At 46.7% G+C, this 13,671-nt stretch overlaps 1 long non-coding RNA gene across 2 annotated transcripts in view; it reads left to right on the top strand.

Moving 5' to 3' along the window:
• LOC141101006 (uncharacterized) overlaps positions 1 to 11,569 on the top strand; it is a 33,055-nt gene extending 21,486 nt beyond the window's left edge. Inside the window, exons 3-4 of one of the 2 annotated variants that reach the window (XR_012234842.1) lie at positions 7,212 to 7,462; positions 10,874 to 11,569. This is a non-coding gene — a long non-coding RNA (uncharacterized lncRNA). Of the gene's footprint in view, positions 1 to 7,211; positions 7,482 to 10,873 lie in introns of both variants that reach the window. The other variant, XR_012234841.1, reaches the window with a different exon arrangement.
• The last annotated feature ends 2,102 nt before the right edge of the window (positions 11,570 to 13,671 follow it).

The raw sequence follows: 13,671 nt of genomic DNA, 5'->3' as shown, positions 1-13,671 counted from the left end.
GGCATCCTCAGGTATGATGCGGATTGCGGTAAGAAGCTGAACGCTGATTCCATACCTGATTCCTGGCGATGGTCAGTGGTATGGTCCGGTCCGACAGCATAGACCGGGAGAGGCCAACATGGCGCATATAAGAGGGCGCAGCACGGCGCAGAAGGCCAGCAGCCGGGGGCTTGGCATGGTGATGCAGCATATGGCTGGAGTAGAACTGGCTCCGGTCTGACAGCGTAGACCTGGAGAGGCTGACCTGGCGCGTATGAGAGGCGCAGCACGGCGCAGAAGGCCAGCAGCCGGGGGCTTGGCATGGTGATGCAGCATATGGCTGGAGTAGAACTGGCTCCGGTCTGACAGCGTAGACCTGGAGAGGCCGACCTGGCGCATATGAGAGGCGCAGCCCGGCGCAGAAGGCCAGCAGCCGGGGGCTTGGCATGGTGATGTAGCATATGGCTGGAGTAGAACTGGCTCCGGTCTGACAGCGTAGACCTGGAGAGGCCAACCTGGTGCGTATGAGAGGCGCAGAAGGCCAGCAGCCGGGGGCTTGGCATGGTGATGCAGCATATGGCTGGAGTAGAACTGGCTCCGGTCCGACAGCGTAGACCGGAAGAGGCCGACATGGCGCGTATGAGAGGCGCAGAAGGCCAGCAGCCGGGGGCTTGGCATGGTGATGCCGCATATGGCTGGAGTAGAACTGGCTCCGGTCCGACAGCGTAGACCAGAAGAGGCCGACATGGCGCGTATGAGAGGCGCAGAAGGCCAGCAGCCGGGGGCTTGGCATGGTGGGCCTGAGTCTCAGAGGAGAGCCGAGGTAGATTGACTCCCCCCTCGGCCGATAATGACAGCGTGAGGCAGGGGCCAGGTGAGGCCATCCTCGCTCACGGATGCAGCACGATATGGCTGGAATATAACAGGCGCGCATTTGCGCAGAGGGTCTGCAGTTGAAAGCCTTGTATAGCCACGGATAAAAGTGGTAGACAGAATGATTCCACAGAACGAGGTGGTACTACACGGTGAAGCAGACCACATCTTAGGCTGAGTTTCCACAGCCAGTACCATGTGTTAATCATCAAGGAGACGCGGGGTTGCTCTCTTTAGGTGGCTGCTGAGCAGATGAAGGCCGGGCAATTACCAGAGTGGGAGAGAGACCAGCTGATGATCCCTAGTCTGGTTGATGTGTGAAAAGAAAAAAAAAAGTGCACTAACTCACCCTGCTTCCCTGGAGGGGAGGCTCAGTATAGCTAGACCCTCGGCTTGCAATTGGGGGCTACAGCACCCGGCAGGGGTTAATGAAGCAGTGTGCAGGAGTTTGATCATTCTTCCTCCTGCTCTCCGAGAGAAAAAAAAAAAAAGGAAGGGTCGGCAGCCTTTCCAGTCTGACTGCTCTCGTTAGATGGCAGCAGCTAAGTAGCTGGAAGCCAGGCAAGTACCAGAATGGAATACCAGTCATAGATCCTGTTAAACAGCAGCATACTGGTAGCAGTCCAAGAGGCACACACAATTTCATGTGCTGAGAGCCTTATGGGGGACTTCAGCAGCGCATTGTCTCCGTGAAGATTGCCAGCTGCAGCTCGTTAATTGGCTCCTTCGGGTGAGGTCACTCTGACAACTGAGATGTACCATTCAGAGTGGGGGTTATCTGGAACTCTGAGAGGTGCCCCCTTGAGTGTAACTGTGGGCCTGGTCTCTTGTTTAGCACCTTCAAGCGGGGCCGTAAGTCTGTGTGTACCCCATGGGGCCTATGTATATCATATGATATAATAGAGTCTGGATGTATCGTATTACATCATTGCGGCTCTATGAATCGTACTACATCATAGAATACTTCATGGTAATTCATAGTACTTTAGGGTACTGCTTGGTGCTTCATAGTACGAAAGATATGCAGTGAGAGGTGGACACCACTGTATAAATTACCAAATATTACGGCCTGCTGCAAACATGCGCCAAAGATGAATAAAAAAAAAAGAGCGCAAATAGTGATGCACACGCAGCCAATGATATAATTCATGGTACGTCATATTTGCTTTGTGGTACTTCATGATATGTTATAGTACTTCTAGTTGCATCATAATGCATCATAGTGTGCCATAGCTCATCTGACTGCTTCATGGTACTTCATGATAGGTGATATGTGTGTCATAGTACCTTGTGGTACTGCTTGTTGCGCCATAGTACATCATAGTATGTCATAGCGCATAATATTGCTGCATGGTATGCCAGGGTACTTCATAGTACTTCATCATATTTAGTATTGCATCATAGTACTTCAGATGGCATAATAGTACTGAATAATGCTGCATTGTGCATCCTTTGTGGTTCATAATATATATGGCTTCATGGTACTTCATAGTACTGCCTCATACTTAGTATTGCTCCATAGTACTTCAGATTGCATCATAGTACTTCATAGTGCTTCATATTACTTCATGGTACTTTATAGTACCTTCACAGTACTTCATAGTGCTTCATATGGCATCACAGTGCTTCATAGTACTTCATGGTACTTCATGGGGCTTCATAATGCTTATTAGTACTTCATGGTACTTCACAGTGCTTCAGAGTACTTCATGGTACCTCAAGATACTCCACATTGCTTCATAGCGCTTCATGGTACTTCATAGTGCTTCATAGTACTTCATGGTACCTCAAGGTACTCTACATTGCTTCATGGTACTTCATAGTGCTTCATGGTACTTAATGGTACTTCACAGTGCTTCAGAGTACTTCATGGTACCTCAAGGTACTCCACATTGCTTCAAAGAACTTCATGGTACTTCATAGTGCTTCATAGTACTTCATGGTGCCTCAAGGTACTCCACATTGCTTCAGAGTACTTCATGGTACTTCACGGTACTTGGTACTTCACGGTACTTCATAGTGCTTCATGGTACTTCATAGTGCTTCATGGTACTTCATGGTACCTCATGGTACTTCATAGGACCTCATATCACTTCAGGATGCTTCATGGTATGATATGGTACCTTCATAGTATGAGGAGGAATACGGTCAATAACTCTGATATCTACCGCAGAGAGAATCCTGCAGAGAGCCAAAACATACCTGTTGTTCCTATTGACCCATTTTTATCAGGGTAGTAACGTCAGAGCCTGTTCCTGGTTGCTCTCCATGTCAGAGGAGTGGACAATTCCGGAGCACACCTCCTCAGCCACCCTACCCGGCATCAAGAGGAATGGGTGCTCAGCCGGGGCATCTTCAAGATGATAGCGGCTATATAGGGCATGCCGGAGATAGATCTGTTCGCTACAATAGACAGGTCGAAGGGTTCGCTCCACTGTACAGGGCATGTACTCGACGCCCTTCTAAACCCTTGGACGGTTCACCAGACCCTCCGATGTTATGGTCGCCAGCTGTTACCAGGATGATGAGGTAATAAGGAGCGAGAGTCATCTTAATAGCCGGTGGGGCTAAAAAGACGTGGGTTTCATGGCTGAGAGCCATGTCATGGATTCTCCCTCTGGATCGGGACCTGCGCTCACAAAGACCCTGTTACACCCTCAGGTCAAAGGTCTACGCCTCACAGCATGTAATTTGAGGGGCAGTTACTGAAGCTAAGCAGATGACTTATTTGGCACCCTCTTGGAGGAAAAACTTTAAATTTTCCATTCAGCAGACCTTTCCGGGGAGGGTCTTTTTCCTTGCCATATTAGAGTTCCGGCAGGAGGGGCGTGAGTTTGGACTTGCAGGTAACACCCTAAAATTCCAAGTTTCGGCTCTGGAGGCCAACTATAATAACGTGTGGGCAACAAAGGGGTAGCTCGATCCTTGCTTGCCAGCAAGCAAACCCGGTTCACATTCTTCAAGGACCGCCTTGGGGACCGTAGCTTAGTCCTAGATGCTTTCACACAGGGACCATTCGGGCCCATACACTTGACCTCAATAAAGTGCGTTTCATTGAAAGCCGCCATATTGGCAGCTCTAGTATCGGCAAGGAGGATGCATGATCTCCAGACCCTGTCAATAGATTCTCCATCCTGACAATATTTCAGGACAGAATAGTGTCAAAGACGGACCGTCCTACCTCCCTAAGAAGGCTGCTAAATTCCATAGATCCAAAAAATCTACCTTCCCTCTTTTTTTATGATAGCCCGGCAACACCAGAGAAGGAAAGATAGCATGGCCTAGACGTAAAGGGGGCCATCTTAGTCTATATAGATAACTCTAGGCCCTGGAGGCAGAGCAGGGCTCTTTTTGTCTCTTTTTCTCTTTCCAGGGTAACAAGATGTGTGGATCAGAAACGCATTGGCATATTCGGCAAAAAAAGGAGAAGGCCCGTCACAGGGCGTGAGGGCACATTCTGCAGGAGCCATATCTTCTTCCTGGGCCAAAAGGACGGAAGTCCCAATTGAGCTAATATTGGTCTGTTTCCCTAGAGGTGAGTAGGAGGTAAGGCCACAACCTGGTCTTCTCCTTCTGCCTTTTATAATCACTACAGGCTACATTTGTCTTCTTCCGATGACTTGGCCTTTGGTAGATCTGTCCTTAACACGGTGGGCCCTCCCAGGTGATTATCTCTGAAAATCTCTCAGTGGGTGCTGTCGTGGCGAAAAGAAAAAACCGGATTACTTACCGGTAATACTCTTTTGTAGAGCCACGACAGCACCCGCTCACTTCCCTCCCTTGATGTATATACATGTGGTTCACTCTGGTGGGTGAAGGATAGAAGCTGTATATAAATATATGCTAGAATCGCTTACTGAGCAAATTGACTAAAGCATGTGTGGTGGTTCCTCTTGTTCTCTGTAATCCAACTGAGGGAGCGAGGGGGACCGCCCCTTTTATCTCTCTGTAGGTTTCCTGTTCCTGGGGGCGGATCCCCTCTCTCAGTGGGTGCTGTCGTGGCTCTACAAAAGAGTATTACCGGTAAGTAATCCGGTTTTTTTTTCAATATCGGAATCGGAAGTTCCCATAATGCAAAGAGCTACTGCTGTGGCTCTGATTGGCTGCCGAAATGATGTCATCATGATGCGCGGTCTGTTCGCATCATGATGCGCTGTCAGTTCGGGCCTTCCGGGGGGTCTGTACTGGCCTGCCCGGGTGTCTTTGCTGGCCTGCCCGGGTGTCTTTGCTGGCCTGCCCGGGTGTCTTTGCTGGCCTGCCCGGGTGTCTTTGCTGGCCTGCCCGGGATTTCTTTGCTGGCCTGCCCGGGATTTCTTTGCTGGCCTGCCCGGGTGTCTTTGCTGGCCTGCCCGGGTGTCTGTGCCGCCTGCCCGGGTGTCTGTGCCGACTGCCCAGGGGTCTGTGCCAGCCTGCCCAGGGGTCTGTGCCAGCCTGCCGGTGGTCTGTGTCGACTGTCCGGGGGTCTGTGCAGGCTGCGGGGGTCTGTGCAGGCATCGTCCGATGGGACTACAAGTCCCATCAGGTGATGCCTGCTACCATGACGGTGATTGACACATTAGCCAATGATGGGACAGTAGTAGTCCCATCATCCGGCCTATGTGTTTAATGTAAAAAAAAAATACATACTACATGCATGCAACATGCATATTAATAATAAATAATAATAATCTTTATTTTTATATAGCGCTAACATATTCCGCAGCGCTTTACAGTTTGCACACATTTCACCACTGTCCCCGATGGGGCTCACAATCTAAATTCCCTATCAGTATGTCTTTGGAGTGTGGGAGGAAACCGGAGTGCGGGAGGAAACCCACGCAAACACGGGGAGAACATACAAACTCCTTGCAGATGTTGTCCTTGGTGGGATTCGAACCCAGGACCCCAGCGCTGCAAGGCTGCAGCGCTAACCACTGAGCCACCGTGCTGCCCATATTACATATATACTACATGCATGCAACATACATACTACATATATACCCATATATACCACATGCATGCAACATACAACATATATACTGCATGCATACTACATATATACTACATACAATACATTCATACAATACATACATATAGACATACAGGGCGGAAGGATACCTATCTCCCGACACTGGTTTCCTGGGGCCTGTGGAGAACGGTAGCATCAGCTGATGCTTTTGTTCTCCACGCAAGATCGTCGTGGGACACTCGTGGACTTCTGCGGATCAGGGAGTATATGGCTTGTTTGTTATTTTAATATTTATTCCAAAGATGACAATGGCTTCGGGGATCAAAGTGACAAGTGATGGTGAGTATGTACTCTGTTATATGTACTGTATGTCTGTATGTATTGTATGAATGTATTGTATATATGTATGTTGAATGCATGTGGTATGTAGTATGTATGTTGCATGTAGTATGTATGATGCATGTAGTATGCATGTTGCATATATGTAGTATGTGTGTTGCATGCATGTAGTATGCATGTTGCATGTAGTATATATGTTGTATATATGCATGTTGCATGCATGTAGTATATATGTTGTATGTAGTATGTATGTATGTTGTATGAATGTAGTATGTATGTATGTTGTATGAAGTATGTATGTAGTATGCATTTTTTTTTTTTTTTGGTACATTCAACACATTAGCCGGATGATGGGACTACTACTGTCCAATCATTGGCTAATGTGTCAATCACCGTCATGGTAGCAGGCATCGCCCGATGGGACTTGTAGTCCCATCGGACGATCCTGCACAGACCCCCGCAGCCTGCACAGACCCCCGTACAGACCACCGGCAGGCCGGCACAACCCCCCGACAGGCTGGTACAGACCTCCGCAGCATGCACAGCCCCCCGGACAGTCGGTACAGCCCCCCGGCAGGCCGGTACAGACCACCGGCAGTCCGCACAGACCCCAAGGCAGTCGGCACAGACCCCCGGAAGGTCCGTACACCCCCCTGAGAGGCTGTACACGGACAGAAAAGGGGTTTTCTTATTCCGATACCGGAAGTCCCATTGACTTGAATGGGACTTCTGGTATCGGAATCGGCGATACCCGATACTTTTTTCGTATCGGGCCAATACCATCCGATCCAATATTTTAGGGTATCGGATGGTATCGCTCAACACTAGTCATAGCATAAGAGTTTTAGTCTTTCCCTTGGGTCACACACACAAGCACACATACGTGACCCACACACATGCACATACAGACTAGCAGGTCCAACAAAACTCAGCCCTATAAGATCCTACTTGTAAATATTCGCAGTTTAGGATTATACTTTGCTCACTATAGTTGTCTACATGCAGACTAAGTTATTGTTAAGTTAAATAAAACATGTAACTAAAATTTGTTCTCAATTTCTATCCACCCCAGATCCTGAGGACCTAGGAGCCCACCAGATCCTGCCCGATGACTGAGTCCTCATCACCAAGTGGTTCAACAGACGTACCCTTGAACCTAGAAATGACAGCCTGTTCAGAGTCCTGTCAACTATCACAGCATTCCATGGGTCCACGCTTCCCACTGCAAGGAGATGCCGGATCCAGAGTCCAGTGGCGGCGGCCACTCTTCATCCGTCTGGCACTTATCCTTTTCCTAGCCCAAGGGGTAGTCAGTCACCAAGGGTAGTCACTCATGAGAAGGGTATAGTGACATTCTGGTATAATGTCTCCACCCCAAGAGTAGCATATCAATTTGACTACTGTCTAATAGTAGAATGTCCAGGCCCCATAGCACAGTTTGACATCTGGTTAAGTACACATTTCATCTGTGTCACTACTGCTGAAGCAGGGGAAGGTTCAAACTGTGAGGATGGGACACTTGTTGGGTGGCACACTGGTGAAAGGGACTGGAGACAACAACCAGTCCAGGCCCTACAACGCAGAGACAAATGGGGAATAAGCCTTCTAAGCCGTATGACCCTGTCCAAAGCCCCCTTTAAGGGCCAGAGGGGCCTTCCAGATTCAATACTCCCCATCACTGCTACTAATTGCCCCAAGGAGGGACGCATAGTTGTGTACCTCACCATCGAGAACCCCTCAGAAGGTGACCAAGGGTTATATGTACTGGGCACAAGTACTAAACTTGGCAAGGAGGATGGTGACAGAAAAGGTAAATTTTGGCTAAGAAGCATAGATACCAGTTTGGGCACACAGGGGGTACCTGTCATTCAAAGTCAGGACCAAGACAGAAGTTGGCTTTAACCCCACCATCCCCGTAACTAAGAATGCAAAGTGGATAAAACTACCTATACCATAATCAACAACAATGGTTTATAAAATACACTGGGGATGCCATAAAGGCAGGGCCGGTTTTAGACAAAGTGGGGCCCTAGGCAAAAAGTTAAAGTGGGGCCCCAAATGTTAACATTGTAAAATCACACACTTAGGTTACATTACATGAGCAGTATGCGGATACAGGTGGCAGAGGGACCTGTGCTGGCACTGTGGCCCCCATATTCAGGGGCCTTATATCAGCCAACGGGTCTGCCACTATTAGCATTACACAGGAGCGTTGCTATGGTCAGAAAAGATTGGGGGGCCCAAGACAAAGAGTTGTAACCCAACCCCCTCTTAATTTTTTTTTTTTTTTTTTTAACACTGCAGATAGCACAGCAGGGCTCCCAACTGTCCTGGATCCAGCGGGACAGTCCCGATTTTGACATTCCCACCCGCTATCCCAGCCGGGATTGTAGTTTTCCCGCACTGCGAATCAGCCACCATGCCCACATGTCATTTCAGAAAGGAGTGTGTACCGATCGCCATACAATTCCCACAGCACACTGCAGAACAGAAGCCCTCCCCGGCTCATGTGACTAGTCACATGACTGTGACCTCATCCTATGTAACACCACAGATAGCACAGTGATAACTCTTTGAGAACAGATAATGTAGTACATGTCACCTGCAGTCCTATGTAACACCACAGATAGCCATAGCGTTTCAGAGTAAGACTATGTTCACAAGCATTTTTTCAGTAGCCAAAACCTGTTCTGTTGCGTTGCTTGTTTTCTTTATACTTTTTTCAGCTTTTTTTAAAGTGAGGATGTTTGCTTTGTCTACAGTATGTTTAAGGCCACGTTTACACGTTGAGTATTCGGTCAGTATTTCACATCAGTATGTGCAAGTCAAAACCAGGAGGGTGAGAAATCCAGAAGTGGTGCTGCGTTTCTACTATACTTTTCCTCTCATTGTTCCACTGCTGTTTCTGCATTACAAATCCTGATGTGAAATACTGACCAAATACTAAACATGTAAACGAGACCTAATAGTTTAATTCACCAAAACCACTTAAAAAATTGCAGCGAAAAATGCCGTTCAATATCTGCATTTTTCATTCTTATATTCTTTCATTGCTTTCTACGGGTGAAAACACACTGAAAGAAGTGACACGTTGCAGATATAAAAAGCGCTACAGTTCTGAAATTCAGTCAGAAAAAAAAACAAGCGCATGCAGGAGATTTCAGAAATCTCATATGTTTTGCTGGCACTTTAAAAAGCCGCTCTTGGCCACGTTCATAGGCAGAATTTCTGCAGCTTTTTCTTCTGCAAATAAGAAGTTTACAGCATTTTACAGCACAAGCAAAGACTGAGATTTTCAGGATTCTCCTGCACACCCTTTTATTTTCTCCTGACTGAATTTCACAACTGCAGTGTTTTTTAGATCCGCAGCATCACTTCTTTCAGCAATTTTTTTCACCCATAGAAAGCAATGAAAAAGTTTTAGAAAAGCTGCAAATGTCGCAACGTTGTTTTTCCGCTGTGTTTTTGGTGAATAAAACTAACTTTATTAAACATGTACTGTAGACAAAATGCATATTGTAAAAAAAACAGCAAAAGCTCTAATGGTATGTGTCCACAATCAGTAAACTCTGGATGCTGCGTACATCCGCAGCATTCAGCCCGCAGCGGCCAGATGTTACAGCACAGTGAATGGGATTTCTAGAAATTCCATGTCCTCTGTGCGTGCACATACGCCCGCACCTCACCCGCAGAGACTGACATGCAGCACGACTCTCCAGACTGCAGCATGTCAATTTATCTTCCATAGATGCGATTCTCTGCAAGAGAAATGTCACCCTTACAATGCATAGGATGCGGTGATTCCGCACGGTTCAATGAACACATGCGGAATCACCTGCGTTCAAAAGATGGCAGCACTTTAGACGAAGCACATGTCCGCTGTGTCCAAACTGCTGCCATTTCCGGATCATCTGCACATACCCTAAAAAATGGGCATTTTGAAAGCAGTGTTTTTACTGCCAAGAGAGCCGACTTTGGCTGCAAAAAAAAATGCACCAAAAATGCTGATTCCTATGCACACCTGTACTATATATGTGTATGGTGTACCCTTATTATTTCACATGGGAATTCATTTATTTCTATATCATAAATATCCCCTGATTCAGCAGACAATATCCCTGTCTTGTGTCATCCAGACAGTAGTGACAGGAGGTCGCCCTGTCACATTACAAGCAGTGATTAGTGATTGTGGTCAGAGCTGATGCTGATCGCTGCTGTATGTGGCTGTGGATCTTGATCCTGCAGCGATCAGCACAGAGCTCCAGACCACAGTGAGTAAATCACTGCACTCAGACCTGTTATTGCTGCTCTTACCAGGTTCTGTGGCTTCACTTAGGCATATCCATTCTCAGGACAGTGCTAGGAGCAGCCATGATCAGGACTCAGGAGGAGACATACAGTGTCACTGTGCTGTAATCGGCCCCTCCCCCTCACTCTCAACTTTTAACCTGACTGCAGGGAGAAAGAGACAGGGGGGGCTCAAGGGGCTTTGCGAGAGACACTCCAAGACTTCAGAGCAATGCACAGCATTATTCACTGCTGTACACCCTCTGGGCACTTCTTAAATGGACTGCAGATGCAGGGGGCCCCCTTTGTAGGTGGGGTCCCAGGCATCTGCCTAGTCTGCCTGGTCCAAACGCCGGCCCTGCATAAAGGCGATTATTGACAAATTAAGTTCGCAATAGCTATTTTTATGTGTTTTGATCATATTTTCCTTAATTCTATGCTGCACAGCTCCATGCCTTAAGAAGATGATGATGAAAACCATGGAAACCACAGTGATGACTATGCATGCCGACTTCGAAGATCCCCTATTCGAGAAATGCTGCCTCGAAGATTCCCTATGTGAAATAATGCGAGAAAAGCCTTGTCCACAGCCCCCGGAATATATGTCTGCCTGAGGCAAACCAATGAGGGAGAGACCAGGATCTGACTTCCTCCTGTGCAAAGTCCGTTAGGAGGGGGTCCATCTACTAGAGATTGGCCGTCTCGTGTATATGGTGAAGATTAGTTAGTTAGGGACCGGCATTTTGAGATAGGTAGGCCGGGAGGACAGATCGATAGGCTTAACAAGATCAGGGTTTTTGATTATTGCATATCTTCAAGGGGGGACTGTAAAGGGGAGAATAAATGGCATATGAATATATATCAAAATCAAATGTATATGATTGCTTTTTCTGAACTTGTATTAAGTGCCAACTTGTTCTTTAATTTAATTCTTGTCAATAAGCTGACCATCAGCAAGGATGACGTGATTAATGAATGGAAACTGCAATGTACCAGGGAGTATCAAGCTCCACAGCTGCCGCTTCTCACAGAAATCAAACAGTGTTGGCCAAATCAAACCTATTAGCTAGATATGGTGTACCTTGTTTTCTGCATAAATACTCTGCATTTTGCAGCTAATAAACAGAAATCATTTTGAGACAATTGCTTGCATTTGTGTCTGATTTCCCGGCCGGAACACATAATTTGAAAGCAGACAATTAAGAAGCGTCTCACCCTAGTGGGACAACTTCAACACTCATGTGATGACATCAGTGAGGTGAAATCAGTTCATCGGATATGAAATCTGCTCAACTTTAGCACATCACCACTAGGCACTGACCTTAGTAAGTATGTGTAGCTCAGTGTCTCTACTGGATGGCAGGCTGTATAGTCACATAATGCAACAATGCAGCCTGCCATCTAGATGCAGCAGAGCTAGACGAGTCAAGGGACAATTGGATTATCTTCTTGTTGGACAGGTGAGGAATGTCGTTATTTTAATTCTTTTACCGGGGACATTGGCTTCAGTGGATTGGCTGTAAGTGAGTATAACTGTTTTAGGCTAATTTAGAGTCAATTAAGCCACAAATAAAAATGGAAAGTAAATATTACATATTGGATATACTGAGAATATTGAGCCTTAAAAGGGATGATCCCACTCACTTACCAAATCTTACAATGCCCAATTTTGGACATTTAAGCTCTGCTGTCAAAATTACTTGAAAATGCCCCTACATTGTCCCGAAACATTAGCAAATTGATGTTTTTGGGTGTAGTTTTGGTAGATCGTACCCCTTTTTTATCCGTTTAACGTGAAGAATATTAACAAGCACCTGCTATAAAAATATTAAAATAAGTGTTAGGCTATGTGTCCACATTGCAGAATTGAAGCAGATTTTTCCTCAGCTAGTCCACACCCCCTTGCCAGGAAATTGCATGCAGATTTTGACACGTTTTTGATGCGTTTTTCATGCGGTTTTTCTAAGCATTTTGTAAGCGTTTTTTAAGCGACTATGAGCATAAATAAAGTTGGTTCAAAAAAAAAAAAAAAGGCTCCAGTGAGGTCATTTCCTAGTCCAACCTCTCGTCTCCATTTTTTTTTCATATTGCATTCAGGATTCCACAAGTGCAGCCCCAGCAGCGTCTCAGCCAAGAAAATATTCAGATTTTGCATCAGGGGCACACTTTTTATGATCCCATTTTCCATTGACAGTACCCAAACTGTAATTAAGCATATACTCCATTTTTTTTTAGAAAAAATGACCACAAACAGTTTTACTAATACATTTTTTTTATTATAGTCAGGGAAGCAGCCGATAACCATGGCCCCTTCCCTGGATATTAATACCAGGCCGCAGCAGTTAGCTTAGCTTTTGCTGGCCATTATACAGGGGGGACCACCCCAAAAAAAAATGACATGAGGTCCCCCTACAAATTGAAGCCAGCAAAGGCTAGCCGCTTTGCCTCTTCTGGCTACTATACAGGGAGACCCCCCAAAAGAATGACATGGGGTCCCCCTATAAATTGTAGCCAGCAAAGGCTAAGTGGACAGCTGCGACCTAATATAGCCTAGAGAGGGGCCATGGTTATAGGCTCCCCCAGGTTATAATATCAGCCTCAGCCACCCCAAATTTGGTGCATCATATTTGTGCGCCAAATCAGGCCCTTAGTCCCACTCTTCCACACTGACCTGGTGCGGTGGCAGGGGGTAATGGCGGTGGGGTTCATCTATAAGACACCCCCATTACTACCCTACAAAGAGTTAAAAAAACGCAACACCCAGAAAAAAATATTTTATTTGAAATAATAGACACCATTTTATTTGATTCTCAATTGACAAAAAAAAATTTACCTGTCCATGTTCCTGCGATAATCTCCTAAGACAGCTATGACATCTGCAGACGTGGCAGCTGTCATGGCTGCTGCATGCTCACACTGCCAGGAACACGTCTGCTCCCGGCAGTGTTTGCCTCTGAATGAGGTCACCGGAGTGCACTGAACTCACGCTGCTCCGGTGACCTCATATATGGCCCTGCTGTACAGTGAGAATTTCTCACGGTCTTTGGGGTCAGACAGCTGCAGGCTGATATTCATAGCCTAGGAAGGGGCCATGGCTTTTGGCCCCCCTGGCTACAAATACCAGCCCACAAACACCCCAGAAATGGCGCATCTGTACGATGCGCCAATTCTGGCACTTAGCCCCTCTCTTTCCACTGCTGTGTAGCGGTAGCATATGGGGTAATAAGGGGTTAATGTCACCTTGC

The sequence above is a fragment of the Dendrobates tinctorius genome, unplaced genomic scaffold (genome assembly GCF_039654945.1).
Source record: "Dendrobates tinctorius isolate UK_male_01 unplaced genomic scaffold, ASM3965494v1 ptg000113l, whole genome shotgun sequence".
NCBI lineage: Eukaryota > Metazoa > Chordata > Amphibia > Anura > Dendrobatidae > Dendrobates > Dendrobates tinctorius.
Note: the sequence above shows the minus strand (reverse complement) of the source record. Positions and strands in the feature narration are given on the sequence as shown.